The following is a 10,511-nucleotide window of genomic DNA, read 5'->3' on the forward strand; positions in this document are numbered from 1 at the left end:
CTTTCTACTACGCTCTAGCTGTAGCCTGCAACTTTGCTGTCCAGGGTTTTTGTGTTGGCTCCCCAGTAGCAAGTGTGTCTCAGGAAACTCAAAGACCACGTGATATTGTACAAGAAGTGTGGCACCTGCTACTCTCTATCACATTTTAGTTTAATGGTTAGGTTTATTGCAGTTCATGCATATTAGCCCCCATGCTGGGCATTTCCTATCCTCATGCAAGTTGCCACATCCCTGGCATTGTTTCCTGCTTTCCGTGTTTCTGTCCTTGTCCATTTTAATTTCTGTGAACTTCTCCCTGGCTGCTCTAACTGTTGTACAAAAAGTCATATGCTTTGTGCCTTTCTCTAGGCCAGGGATCAGCAACCTTTGGCATGCGGCCCATCAAGGTAAGTCCCTGGCAGGCCAGGACAGTTTGTTTACCTGCAGTGTCCGCAGGGTCGGCCAATCGCGGTTCCCACTGGCTGCGGTTCGCCATTCCAGGCCAATGGGGGCTGGGGGAAGAGGTGGCCCGGCCCGCACCGCTTCTCGCAGCCCTCATTGGCCTGGAACAGCAAACGGCAGCCAGTGGGAGCCGCGATTGGCCGAACCTGCGGACACTGCAGGTAAACAAACTGTCCCGGCCTGCCAGGGACTTACCTTGATGGGCCGTGTGCCAAAGGTTGCCGATCCCTGCTCTAGACTTTCTGTTTGTACACATATTCACCTTTCTAAAGTCAGATTCATCTCCTTTAGTCATTCATGGACATTCTTATTGTTACACCCCAGATCAGTCTGGTCTTTAGCAAGCGAGTCTGATTTAATATTCTATATTCACAGGATTGGTTTTTTTTTTTAGTTATAAGCCTGTGAGAAACACCTCTATAGAGGACACAATGATCCGCAAACCTTTTAATTGTTTCTGCAAAGCTTTCCTCTCTTTCCTCACCACCATCTGTATGGGATGCATTGCATACATCTCGCACTTTCGTCCTTGCCACTAGCAGCAGAGCAATATGTTGCTCATCCTCCCGTTTGCACCCGTGGCTTTCATAAACCTTGAAGCATTTCCAGATACATTCCGCATTTCCGCTGATTCTCCGGCCTGGTGCGGGAGTTACTTGCAGTTGTACAGGCTGTAGCATCCACTTCAATATTACCCCTCCCACTGGGGCTTCTAGTATTCTGTTGTAACTCCTGCCTGCTTGGTGTGGTGCTCTGTCCCCCTCTAGTGGCACCTAGCCCAGTTAGAGATTGATGAGTCTGCTACAGGCTTAGCTAAGGGCCATGTGGCAGTAGAGACTCAGACACTAAGCTTCAGAGGTCCCACTTTCGACCCTGCCTACCAGGGTCTGTCAGCGTTACACTTTGCCTTCCACCGCTGGTGCCTTGTAGTATCTTACTGATGAGCAAGCCAATTTCAAGATATATCCTTTATTGAGAACAGAAACCAAGTACAGCAATATGGTAACAAAACTTCCTACTATTCACTGGCTGTAGGCTGTGACTGCTCTGTCCTGGACTCCTTTGTTTTTGCTACCCAGCAGGAAGTGTAGCATCCGTGTTTCCTGGAGAACTTATCCTACAGCACACTGTTAACCAACAGTTCTCTACCAAATGCTGTTTGCTGCAATGGTCTAATGGGCTGAGCATAGGGATGTGAATAGAGAGCCTGGCATCTATTCACCATTTCTCTGCCACTAGCTTCTTTGCTCCCTCCTACAAATCTCAGGGTATGTCTACATTACCTGCCAGATCGGCAGGCAGCAATCGATCCAGCGGGGGTCGATTTATCACGTCTAGTCTAGATGTGATAAATCGACCCCTGAGCATTCTCCTGTCGACTCCTGTACTCCACCTCCGCGAGAGGTGCAGGCGGAGTCGATGGGGGCAGTTAACTCACTGCAGTGAAGGCACCATGGTAAGTCGATCTAAGTACGTCGACTTCAGCTATGTTATTCACATATGTTATTCACATAGCTGAAGTTGCGTAACTTAGATTCTCTCCCCCCCCCCCCCAGTGTAGACCAGGCCTCAGTGTTTGAGAGATGCTTTAAAAGTAGAGTTAGCTTTATGAGTCTGAGCCACACCCAGGGCCAGTTTTAGGAGCAGTTGAGCAGGGTAGTTATCCTGGGCACCAGTTTCCACTGGGCACTGCCATATCGCTGTGCTGCTGATCTTTCCCCCCACTCCCCTTTGCTCCGCTGATTCACTGGCTGTTTTGTTTTGTTTTTTGCTGAGCCACTCGGGGGACTGGCACTTTCTGCACTGACTGGCAAAACAGCTCAGGCAGCTCCTGGCTATACCACACATCCTGCTGAAGTAAACTCCTCAGCTGTACTAAACTCCCAGACTTGAGTCAGCTCCTTAAAGCTAAAGCAAGACCCTGGCTAGTCTGAGCTTCCAAACAGTCTTGACACTCTCAGGGCAGGAGCAGGTTCCTGGTTAAACCAATGTTGCCAACTCTCACAATTTTTCACAAGTGATGGGATTTCAAACTGGGCTGGCACCTGACTCACGATGATGTGAGAAGCTCCAGCCCTGTTGTGAAGTTCAGCCCTGCCAGAAGCCAACAGAGTATCTCTTCACCACTTGCCATTCTCACGATGGGGGGAGGGGCTGGCTTAGGGCAGCTCCTCCCATCCTGTGAGCAATGGAGATGGGATGGCACCTCTGCTCCTCCCCCTTGCAGCACCCGGCCTTGGAAGGGGGGGTGAAGAGCCCCCGGAGCTGTCCCCCTCATCCTGGGAAGGAGAAGGGGGGAGCCTGCTGCAGCCCCCCAGGTCTGGGAAGGGGGGGAGGCATTGAAGAAACCCAGGAAGACCAGAAGTGAAGCTGGGGCAGGCGCTGTGTGGGGACAAAACTGATGGGAGGACTGGAATACATGATTAATTGTTGGGCAAGGGACAAGCAGATGTGCAGGAGAAGTTCAAAAATCAAAAGACAGATCCAAAACACAATGTAATTTTAAATATATATATATTTAGTGATTTTAGGGAGGCCAATCACATGATTTGGTGAGGGAACTCATGTCTCTTTGATCTCTTGAGGTTGGCAATACCGTTAAACCATGGTTCCAAACTGCAGGGAGTTTCTCTAGGCTAAAATAAGCTTTTCTAATCTTAGTCCTACCCACTAATGGGTTCTGGCCCATCAACTCCTTCCACCTAACCCAAAAAGGAGTCTCCCAAGCAGCTAGCAGCAAAAGTCACAGTTTTACCCAACTCCAAGAAAACGCCGCTAGCACACTACTCCACTGTAAAGGTGTCTAAATTGCTATTATTTCTGAATAAGGGAAAGAGGAAAGGAGATACCATGTAGCACAAATCCTGTAGTTGGTTTCTATTTTCCTATTCCTGTTTGGGCCGCACTGAAGATTTAAAATGTAAAAAACATCCATTTACCTTTACACAAACCAGCAGTCTGGGCCTCCACTCGCCTTGTGAAGCCTGTTCCATCACACTGACTGTCAAACTTAAAAACCCATCTTAACTAAATAAATCAACAAAATCATTTGAGGATATGTTCTTCTGTGGGCTCTGGATCAAGTGTCAAGTAAATGGAAGGACTCCCATTAAGTGGATGGCCTTTAGATTGCGCCTGAAAGGAGCTGACTGGCTAAAGCAGTGTACAAATGGCAACATATGCAAATACGAAAGAAACCTAATGTCAGTATTTCTTGATAGTTGTATGAAGTAAAGTTCCAACAAATGTTTAACAGAGTTTGTTCGTTTGAAATCTTTGCTAGTGTGGTTTGACGTTAAACCTCATAGGTGTTTTGGGGTGTAATGTGTAATGTGACTATTTGTAGACATATATTTGAAATTTCTCTCATTTCAGAAGATAGGTTTTATTGTGTTATTCAAATTGTGCTCTGTCTTTTGCATACCTTTTTGAAAGCACCTCTACTTTAAGTTAATGTGAAACAAACAGAGCATTTAGGTCATGAATTTCAAAATCCTAATCATCAGAAGTAGTGTGGCAGCAGTTGGCTATATCAGCATACTTCACAGAGGCCTGAATCACATGTGACATGAAATCAAGCATTTTAATTTCTTTTTGATGTAGTTATCTAAGGTGATCGGCTTGAAATCTATAATATGCTGCATGGAGTTTTGTGGAGGCTTAATTAAATTATGTTGGTAATGTGCTTTGAGAGACATATAAGTTCAAATATTTTAATTTTCAAAATGAGAGCAATAGATAAATATCAGAATATAGCTGGAATAAATAACACTAATGGTTTTCAAAGGCTCAGCTTGTGGAGGAAGGGGGGCTATTCAGCATGAATGAAAATGGCAGAATCTGGCTCCTAATAACTAATCACTGACCAAGATGGGCAGGCACATGACTAAACATAACATAGGAAATATACTTGAACTGACTTCTTATTGCCCTTAAATCATAAAATTAGAGGCTTATCTCGCAGCACTACAAACAAGTAGTTGCTCAGGCTCATTTGCAATAATGTTAATGAGCATAAAGGATTTCATGGGCTTCTCTGGCATTCAAAACAGTCCTCTTGTTTGTTCATTCCAGCTGGGAGGAGGTGATAATCCTTCTAATGGCAGAAAAAGGAAGTGTGTGTTTCTGTCCTGATATACCCCTGACTCTTGGTTGCTTGCTTTAACCTGATTTATGTTCTGATACATAGCTATGTAGTCAGGAGATTTTGTTGTGTTGTGAATTAGTAGCCAAAAAGCATGCTGTCCCCAGGCTGGTGGATTTACGTGCAGTACACATGGCTTGATGTGTCAGAGTTCTAGCAGTCTTTGTTTTAGAGATTTCATTATCGAGAATATTAAAATGTAGCATAAAGAAAGTCAATATAGACCCCTTTTTGGAGGTGCGGTGGGAGGGAAGATTATAGGAAACTAGCAAGCAAAATCCTAGTCCTCCAGCGGGCTTAGAGGAGGTGTGTATCAAAAAAGGAGAGTAGCAGTTTTCTACTTTTTGCATAAGGTGAATTTATTGGGGCCAGCTCTGCCCTGAGTGTCTTCACAACACCTGGGTGCACCAATGTGCAGTAAAAACCAAAAGTGCAGAAGCCACTTTGAGTTAGCCTAACATGCATCATAAAAGGCAGATTAAAGGGGATGGAGTGGCATGTAGTGGAGTGATTTTAAAGATTTGGCCCTGAATGTGGATATTTAGTTACCCCATGGTGGAGATCCAGTTCGTGTGTGTGTTTGCTGATTTTCATGGGAGCTCCACACAAGAAGCAACTGTGGAATTGGGCCTCATTGTGAAAGTTTTTAGAGCACAGTCACGTCTTTATCAAACCTGGTTCTTCCCTGTCTGCTAAAGAATGTACAGTGAATTAAACCAAACTCATTTAAATTAAACCACAAAACCTGCTGAGTAACCCAGTTACGGACAATAAATTATGAAGCCTGTGACAATTTAGCATTTTGCTTACTTAGCTGTGTGCTGTGTTATGTTTATAACAATGACCATCAAAAAGTGACATTTCTCAGCAAGCCTCACACTGTAGATTAGTCGACGGCATGAACGAAAGCAGGCTCCATGCTGTACTCTGCAGCAAATCTAGTGGAGAGAACTTAATGTTCTGTCTTGTCAGAGGATGCAAATAAAACTTAAGTACCATGGAACGTTGATTTATGCAACTTGAAGCCTTACACCCCATCTCGTACAGAGCTTTTATGGAGAGAAAATACTGAGTTAGGAACCAGACGTATCTTTTCCTGCGTTGTTGTTTTTTTAAGTGGAAGGGCCAAATTGTGTCAGTAAAATCTATTGATTTCAGGGCCTGTAGGTTGTAATTTTGTTCTCTTTTTATAATTTGACCCAGATCCTCTGCCAAGCCTCAGCTGAGTGCAGTTCAAGAGAAAGACCATCAAGGAGCTATTTACAGCTCTCAGATCCTGTGGCTAGTTTTTTCCCCGGTACTTCGCTCCGAGCGGGAGTGAGGGACCGTCCGCCAAATTGCCGCCGAATAGCTGGACCTGCCGCCCCTCTCTGGAATGGCTGCCCCAAGCACCTGCTTGCCAAGCTGGTGCCTGGAGCCGGTCCTGGCGTCAGCTATGAAAGCTCTACTCAAGCTGGTGGCTCTTCCGTGTCAGGGGAGTTCCCATCAGGGGAAATGCAACCAGGTCCTGCTCCTATTGCATTGCTGGAACAGCACAAGGGGATTGGCACAAAGTGCCAGCATTTGGTCCTGAGTTCCCACCCATATTAGGCTAAATTGTATCAGGGTATAAATAATGGGCCCCATCCTGTTCGTGTCAAAGTCACTTTAAAATCATTTTCAATAATTTTGTAAAAATTGTAAAATCTGTCAGTATAACGAATAGCACTGCTCTTCCAAGTGTATGATTGTCTGTGACAATAAATGAACTGATCATCACTGTTATGAAAACTATGCCAATACAAAAAAATTGTAAATCAGGTAAAGCACAATGTATTTGTACATAAAACGTGCACTAGAAGAGCAGAGTGCTATATAGAGGAACTGCTTTTTAAATACAATGTAAAGTGGGTAAAAGCTGTGGTTATGGATGTTTGGTTTTCAGATCTGTCTTTGCCAGAGCCTGGGGTTTATAAGGTCTTGATGTTCTTAAGGCAACGTCAACATCCCCATCTACCCACCCTCCTCCCCAATTATTTATGCTCTGGGAATATGAATATATTTTAAAACGTGGTTCATGCCAATTGAATGGGTAGGTTTTCAGAGGCTATTTTAGATTGTTTATCATGCAGGAATATACTACATAAAACATTGTAGCACATAGGGAAGTCCAAAACAAAATAATCCATGTGAATGCCCCTGAACATTGGGGAAAATGCAGCCCCAGAGTTAAACTTTGTGACTCAGGCCTATCTGTGGTATCCTGCCACCCTTGGAAAAACATTAAAAAATGACACAGTGGGCAGAAGGGGAAATCATTTATTTCTTGAAAAAATTATACTGATTTCTGTCTAAATGTAAATTCTATATGGTTCTTATATAATGGTAGTTCTTACATTATGGTAGTATTCAAGCACTTCGCACTCTTTAATGGATTTATCCTCACAACACCCTTGTAAGGCCAGGCAGTGCTGTTTTCCTCATTTTACAGATGGGGAACCAAAGCACAGACAGACTTGCCCAAAGTCATACATGAAGTCTGTGGAGGAGCAGGGACTTGAACTCAGGTCTCACAAGTCCTAGGCTAGTGCCTGAACCATAAGATCATTTCTTTTAAAGCAGACATACATTCTCTACATATCACATAGACAAAATCAGTATCATGCCTTTTAAATGTATTTAAAAACTGGCTCACTGATAGATCGCAACAAGTAATTGTGAATGGAGAATCTTCATCAAATGGCAGTGTTTTCTGGTGTGGGACCTTCTCAGCCCTGTGATAATCAATATCTTTAGTAATGATTTGGAAGATGTTGCTTGTAAAGTCTGAAGATTACACAAAGATTGATATATCTTGACTTTAGTAAGGTTTTGATACTTCTCATAAACAAATTAGGAAAATGCAACCTAGATAGAGCTACTATAATGTAGGTGTAAAACTGGTTGGAAAACCGTTCCCAGAGAGTAGTTAGCAGTTGATCCCAGTCACGCTGGAAGGGCATAACAAGTGAGGTCTCACAGAGATCAGTTCTGGATTCAGTTCTGTTCAATATCTTCATCAATTATTTAGATAATGGTAGGGAGAGTGCACTTAAAAAGTTTGCAGATGATAGCAAGCTGGGAGGGGTTGCAAGTGCTTTGGAGAAGAGGATCAAAATTCAAAATAATCTGGACAAACTGGAAAAATGGTCTGAAATAGGATGAAATTCAATAAGGACAAATGCAAAGTACTCCATTTAGGAAGGAACAATCTATTGCACACATACAAAATGGGAAATGACTGCGTAGGAAGGAGTACTGTGGAAAGGGATCTGGGGGTCATAGTGGACCATAAGCTAAATATGAGTCAACAGTGTAACACTGTTGCAAAAAAACCGAACATCATTCTGGGATGTATTAGCAGGAGTGTTGTAAGTAAGGCACAAGAAGTAATTCTTCCGCTCTGCTCTGCACTGATTAGGCCTCAACTGTAGTATTGTATCCAGTTCTGGGTGCCAAGTTTCAGGAAAGATGTGGACAAATTGGAGAAAGTCCAGAGAAGAGCAACAAAAATTATTAAAGGTCTGGAAAACATGACCTATGAGGAAAGATTGAACAAATTGAGTTTATTTAGTCTGGAAAAGAGAAGGCTGACGGGGGACATCATAACAATTTTTGGGTACATAAAAGGTTGTTACAAAGAGGGATAAAAATTATTATTTTTAACCTCTGAGGATAGGACAAGAAGCAATGGGCTTAAATTGCAGCAAGGGAGGTTTAGGTTGGACATTAGGAAAAACTTTCTAACTGTCAGGGTGGTTAAGCACTGGAATAAATTGCCTAGGGAAGTTGTGGAATCTCCAGCATTGGAGATTTTTAAGAGCAGGTTGGACAAACACCTGTCAGGGATGGTGTAGATAATATAGTCCTGCCATGAGTGCAGAGGACTGTACTAGATGACGTCTCGAGGTCCCTTCCAGTCCTATGATAAGATTGGTGGAGCTATAAATAATGACAGCTCAGTTACACAGAACAAAGTGAATTACTTGGTAAACTGTGCTCATTCAGATAACATGTGCTTTATTACATCTAGATGCAAAGTCATACATCTAGGAACAAAGAATGTAGGTCACCTTTACAGGAATGGGGGGCTGTATCTTGTTCAACAGTGACTCTGAAAAAGACTTGGAGGTCATAGGGACATCTAGGTCAGCTGAAGATCTGGAGGAGTGCTACGCTGTGGCACTGCAAAGCAGCTGGCTCTGAGGCTGAAAATCTAGCCCCCATATTCTCAGTTTATCACAGTTATAAGAAATCAGTCTAAATGTGCTACATTTGTTGCAATGCATCACTTGCAATGCCTTCCATCTCTTTAAGTGCTCCTCATCACACTCTTGATTTGTGCTGAAAGAAAAAATGATTTCTAAGTCTGCAAAGCAGAGACACTGTAGACAGCCCCTCTATATTTGTTCTTCATGGTGCTTTGACCCAAAGGAATTAAGGTAAGGAGGAGCTGAGATTTATCTTCAGTACAATCTTCAAGCACTGAATTCTCCCCAGATACGTGTAGACGGCTTTCACAGATGGTACTCGAGGACTATACCCCTATAATCTCGGGCGCTTTTCTAGAGACCTGTGTCCTGTGGCTATTAATGCTGTAACCCTGGGATCTCTTGGTGCCACATGGCAGAGGGCACCAGAGTGCATCAGGAATTCCCCTGGGTCTGGTATCCACATAGTAGTTCACCAAAGAGTATCATGAAAGGTGTCTAATGAAAGCCTGTGTCACACTGGTCTTCATACTCAGGGTAAAATATATGTATGGATAATATATAAGAAGTTATGTGTGTATACTGAAAATTATGTTCTTAAGGTCTGCGACTTGGGGCTAGTCACCAAAAGGTGAGACACAGGTTTCTTTCAGGCAAGAAACGTTTATTTATCTGTCTATCAACATATAAATTGAGTATTGTATGGTTCACAATGGACACCCATTTGCAGTCTGAGCAAAATGCTAATCAAGTAATTGCACAGTCTCCAGGGTTGATTCTAGACAGAAAAACACACGTGAGGGTGGGGATCCTTGTTTTAAATGCAGACAGTGGATTTTTGAACTATAACAGGACCGACAGAGCAGGACTCTGGTTCTTTCCACCGAGGAGGCAAGAGGACAGTGGGCTTTTTTCATGAACAGAAGACCACAGCCAAACCTGGTTGTAATACACTGGCAGAATTTAGGGTGAGCTTTTGTTCTCCATGACATGACGACGTCTTATTAGTTAAGTTTAGAGCAGGGGTCGGCAACCTATGGCACGTGTGCCAAACACGGCACGCGAGCCGATTTTGAGTGGCACGCTGCCTGCCCGGTGAGAGGAGGACGAGGGGCAGAGGGGCCGGAAAGCGCCACGCTGGAGGAAGAAGCGGGGAAGGGGGGAAGCTTGGCTGCCGCAGGACCAAGCTTTTGCCTCCTGCCCTGGCAGGGGAGAGCGGTGGGGGGGTCCCGGCCCCCCGCCCCACTCAGCCCCCCTGCCCACCGCTCTCCCCTGCTGGGGCAAGAGGCAGAAGCTTGGTCCTGCGGCAGCCAAGCTTCCCCCCTTCCCCGCTTCTTCCCACAGCTTGGTGCGTTCCGGCCCCTCCCCCACCCCCTCCCTTTCCCTGCCGGCAATGGCCTTTGCGAGGGGGAGGGGGAGCCGAGCCGAGTGGCAGCGTGCTCACTGCTCTGTAGAGAACACAGAGAGAGGTAGGGACGGAGCCTGGGGAAGGGGATGGAACAGGGCATATCCCTTCCAGCCCCCTGCCCTGAGAGCACCCCCACGAGCCGAGCACCCCAGCCCTCTGCCCTGCACCTCCACACACCCCCCAGCCCTCTGCCCTGACCTCGAGTCGTCCCCAACACCCAGCCTTCTGCCCTGCACCCCTACCCCCCCAGCCCTCTGCCCTGACCTCCCCCAACACCCAGCCTTCTGCC

The 10,511-nt window shown here is 45.0% G+C and overlaps 1 protein-coding gene across 1 annotated transcript in view; it reads left to right on the forward strand.

The window, feature by feature from the left end:
- Window positions 1-10,511, forward strand: part of TMC3 (transmembrane channel like 3) — a 62,154-nt gene that overhangs the window by 822 nt on the left and 50,821 nt on the right. The gene's annotated exons all lie outside the window — the stretch shown is intronic.

This window comes from Trachemys scripta, chromosome 10, assembly GCF_013100865.1.
Source record: "Trachemys scripta elegans isolate TJP31775 chromosome 10, CAS_Tse_1.0, whole genome shotgun sequence".
Lineage (NCBI taxonomy): Eukaryota > Metazoa > Chordata > Testudines > Emydidae > Trachemys > Trachemys scripta.